Source organism: Neofelis nebulosa, chromosome 9 (genome assembly GCF_028018385.1).
Source record: "Neofelis nebulosa isolate mNeoNeb1 chromosome 9, mNeoNeb1.pri, whole genome shotgun sequence".
Classification (NCBI taxonomy): Eukaryota; Metazoa; Chordata; class Mammalia; order Carnivora; family Felidae; genus Neofelis; species Neofelis nebulosa.
In genome coordinates this window covers 26,092,841-26,097,681 of record NC_080790.1, presented here as the reverse complement: position 1 = coordinate 26,097,681, position 4,841 = coordinate 26,092,841, and the positions used below count along the sequence as shown (strand labels likewise).

General features: G+C 39.1%; 2 pseudogenes; both read left to right on the top strand.

Annotated features, from left to right (window-relative positions):
- Window positions 1–510: 510 nt before the first annotated feature.
- On the top strand, window positions 511–647 carry LOC131486473 (U1 spliceosomal RNA; annotated as a pseudogene).
- A 416-nt stretch (window positions 648–1,063) lies between these two features.
- Window positions 1,064–2,065, top strand: LOC131486175 (large ribosomal subunit protein uL18-like; annotated as a pseudogene).
- Window positions 2,066–4,841: the final 2,776 nt, after the last annotated feature.

The window sequence follows — 4,841 nt, the reverse complement described above, 5'->3', positions numbered from 1 at the left end:
TGCTCCACAAACTGAGCCAGCCAGGCACCCATGGATATTTATATTAAAAAAACAAACAAAAAAACAAGAAACTTGGATCCATACTGTGCACCATTTATAAAAACGAATTCAAAATGGATCATATGCCTAAATGTAAAACCTAACACTATAAAAATTCTAGAAGAAAACATGGTAGAAAATCTTTGTGAACTTGAATCAGACAATACTTCTTAGAAAAAAATACCAAAATCACTGAATAAAAGGATAAATTGATACATTAGGCTTCTTCAAAATCTAAAATTTCTGTTCTTCAGATGACACAGTTAGGAGAGAATGAAAAGACAAGCCACAGACTGGGAGGAAATCTTTGGGAAGCATATATTTACTAACGGACTTGATTCCAGAATATATAAAGAACACTTAAAACTCAATAATAAGAAAACCCAATAAAAATGGACAAAAGATTTGAATAAACTTCACCAAAGAAGATGTATAGATGGCGAGAAATTACATGAAAATGTGGCTAATAGAAAACTTACCTGTCAGGGGAGACGCCATGATCACAAAGGTAGTTCTCCCAGGGCGAGGCTCATCCATTGCACTCCAGATGTGCTGACCCCTGCGATTTCCCCAAATGACTTATTGGAGAAATGCAAATTAGAAACTATGAGATGTCACTACATAGCTGTCAGAATGACTAAAATTAAAAAGATTGACCCCACCAAGTGTTGGAGAGGATGCAGAGAAATTAGAACTCTCACATACTACTGGTAGGAATGTAAAATGTATGAACACTTTGGAAAACAGTTGGGCAGTTACTTAAAAATGTTAAAAATATGGGGGCGCCTGGGTGGCGCAGTCGGTTAAGCGGCCGACTTCAGCCAGGTCACGATCTCGCGGTCCGTGAGTTCGAGCCCCGCGTCAGGCTCTGGGCCGATGGCTCGGAGCCTGGAGCCTGTTTCCGATTCTGTGTCTCCCTCTCTCTCTGCCCCTGCCCCGTTCATGCTTTGTCTCTCTCTGTCCCAAAAATAAATAAAAAACGTTGAAAAAAAATTTAAAAAAAAAATGTTAAAAATATGGCTGAGCCTGCTGGTCTTTGGCAAGCTGCTGATGCCGGTCTCTGTTGTGCAGGATGGGGTTTGTTAAAGTTATCAAGAATAAGGCTTACTTCAAGAGATACCAAGTGAAATTTAGAAGAAGACAAGAAGTTAAAAGTGATTACTATGCCCGGAAATGCTTGGTAATTCAGGATAAAAATAAGTACAACACACCTAAATACAGGATATTTCGTGTAAGCAACAGAGACATCATTTGTCAGATTGTTTATGCCCGTATAGAAGGAGACATGATAGTTTGTGCAGCTTATGCTCATGAACTCCCAAAGTATGGTGTGAAGGTTGGCCTGACAAGTTATGCTGCAGCATATTGTACTGGCCTGCTGCTGGCCTGCAGGCTTCTCCATAGGTTTGGTGTGGATAAGATCTATGAAGGCCAAGTAGAAGTGACTAGAGATGACTGCAGTGTGGAAAGCATTGATGATCAACCTGGTGCCTTCACCTGCTATTTGGATGCAGGGCTTGCCAGAAATACTACTGGAGATATAAAATTTTGGGGGTCCTCAAGGAGCTGTGGATGGAGGCTTGTCTATTCCTCACAGTACCAAATGATTTCCTGGTTATGATTCAGAAAGCAAGGAATTCAATGCAGAAGGACATCGGAAGCACATCATGGGTCAAAACGTTACAGATTATATGCAGTACCTAAGGGAAGAAGATGAGATGCTTACAAGAATCAGATGCTTATAAGAAAGCTCCTGCTGCCATATGAGAGAATCCAATCTATGAGAAGGAGCCTAAGAAAGACGTTAAAAAGAAGAGGTGGAATTGTCCCCAAATGTCTCTTGCCCAGAAGAAAGATCAGGTAGCTCAGAAGAAGGCAAACTTCCTTAGAGATCAGGAGTGGGCTGCTGAGAGCTAATAAACCAAACCACAATTTTCTATGAAGATTTTTTGGATAAAGACAATAATAAGCTTATTCACCAACCCACAACAACAACAACAACAACAACAACAGCGAAGTTAAGTATACATCTACTACATGACCCAACCATTCCACTCCAAGATTTTTATTTACCCAAGAGAAAAGGATGAGCAACTGAGTGGCTCAGTTGGTTGAACATCTGACTCTTGATTTCAGCTCAGGTCATGATCTCAGGGTTCATGAGACTTGGATTCTCTCTTTCTCTCTCTCAAATAAATAAACTTAAAAAATTAAAAAAAAAAAAGGAATTATGTCCTTGTAAAGATTTGCACAGAAATGTTTATAACAGCTTTGTAGCCCCTAAGTGATAAGCAACCCAATTTTCCATCGATGGGTAAATGGATAAACACATGGCAGCATATTTATACAATGCCATTGTAACAACAATAAAAAGGAATGAATTGTGGATACAGTCAACAATAATAGCAGATCAGTTTGTTTGGGGTGTGTAAGGTGGAGGAGCACAGAAAAGTGGGAAAGGAAGGGATTCCAAAGGGACCTGAAGAAATTTGGGGCCATAATCCATTGTTTACTATCTTGATTGCAGTGATGGCTTCACAAGTATAAGCATATGTCAAAATTCAACAAATTACACACTTAAAATAAAATATGTGCAGCTTATTTTATCTCAGTTATATCTCAAAACTGTTTTTTAAAAAGATGGTTCTAACATGCATTTATTTGAGGTTGTGTGTGGGTAATTCAGGTAGGCATGTCCAGCTTAGGGTTGGAAAAAGGGATGTGTAACTCTGGGGGAAGGTGGGGGAAAAGATTTTAGGAATAAATTGTCCCTCCCTCCCTTATCCTCTTTCTTCTCTCCCTCCTTTATCTGTCCTCCATAAAGATCTGAGATGGTTAAATATTATTTATGTGGAGTTGACAGTTGAAGATATGGGAAAGGCTGGTTGCATAAAGGAATGGGTTATTGAGGAAAGAAATGTGAGAAACACTGAGGCATGTTTGAAAGGGATACTGAAGAATAAAAGAAACTAGTATGATCAGAAGAGTGGTGGGCATGTAGGAAAATAATTAGTAAAAGGGAATGGATGAACTACTTCCTTTTTGCTTAGTACTGTCTATTTCTGTGAATGTTGGTCTGTCTTTTTAGGGCTCAGGAACATCTCCAATGGGATAAAGAACAAACCAAACAATCACAGGGCTATGCTGGTTAATACCCTACTGTTCCTAATGTAGTAGTATGTTGTTTAAAAAAAAAAAAAAAAACCCACAAGGCTCCTGGGTTGCTCAATTAGCTGGCCGATTTCCATTTAGGTCATGATCTCCTGGTTCGTGAGTTCGAGCCCCACATCCGTCTCTGTGCTGACAGCTCAGAGCCTGGAACAGGCTTCGGATTCTGTGTCTCAGTCTCTCTCTGCCCCACCTCTGCTTGCACTCTGTCTCTCAAAAATGAAGAAACATTAAAAAAATATTTTTAAAAACCCCACAAAATGAAACCTCAATAAAACCAGTATTCTTAGGAGATGGGAGTCATTTCACATATAATCCTTTAGCTAGCTCAACAAATATTTGCATGGCCCCAACATCTTCTGGTTTGGTTTTATTTTATTTTATTTTATTTTATTTTATTTTATTTTATTTTATTTTATTTTATTTGAGTAAGAACTCTATACCCAGGGCGCCTGAGTGGCTCAGTCAGTTAAGCATCAGACTCTTTGGCTGAGGTCATGATCTTGCAGTTTGTGAGTTTGAGCCCCGCCCTGAACTCTGTGCTGACAGTGGGTAGCCTGCTTGGGATTCTCTCTCTCTCCGTTCCTCCCCTGCTTGTGCTCGCATGCTCTCTCTCTCTCTCTCAAAACAAATAAACATTAAAAAAAAAAATCTCTGTACCCAACATGGGGCTCATACTTATGACCCTGAGATCTAGAGTTACATGCTGTACTGAGGCAGTCAGGTGCCCCATGCATTTTGTTTTTAAAAGACCACATGAAAATGCTGAGTGCCTTCAAAGAGGTATAGTAATTTATGCCCTCCTGTTTGGCATAAAGTGGGTGAAACATTTTTAATGTCATAGAACAAAGAAAAAAAAGTAAATTATATAAAAACATATATGAGGTCTTTAAATGGGTGTCCTGGCTGCAGTCCTTTTGAGATGCTTTTCAGTCTTTTGTGGTGCTCCTGCCTGAGAAGTCCTGATAATAATTTCTATAAAGACTGCTCCATATTATATGACATATTCGTATTATATGAATGCACCAACAAGAAATTAATCCGTTATTTCAGAGAAATAACAGCCACTGTGGAAAAAACCCCATCATGGTTAGGATTTCTACTTTCTTATATTCTTTAGATTTCCTACAATAATAAATGATTATGAAATCTAAAGATTTGCCAGGGAAGATTTAATATTCATTTCAACTGAAGAACTGAAGTATCTTTTTCAGAGCCTTTAGAAAGAAGTGGATTGGATTTCTTACCTGTGGCTTAAGTTAACAGTGTTCAGGGGAAAAGAAGAACCAAAGAGAAATTAACCAAATGACCAAAGAAACAAACCCAAATTCACAAAAATAAAGACATTCTATATACCAGATAACAACATTCATTGCTGACCGGTTTGTTAGATGTCAGACAGATCTCTGTTCTGACTGTTGAGCTGTGTGACCTTGGACAGATTGCCAGTCTCTCTGAGCTTCTGCTCTTCCTTAAAAGGGGCCATAATACCTACCTCACCAACAGAGACGTGGTGGGGTGTGAGACGGGATTTATGAGAGAGTGCCTGGCCCAGATTGTCTTAAAATGATCATTTAGTTCCTTCCCCTTTTTCTCAGGGATTAACTGAAGCTGACAGTTTGGGGTGCAGGCAG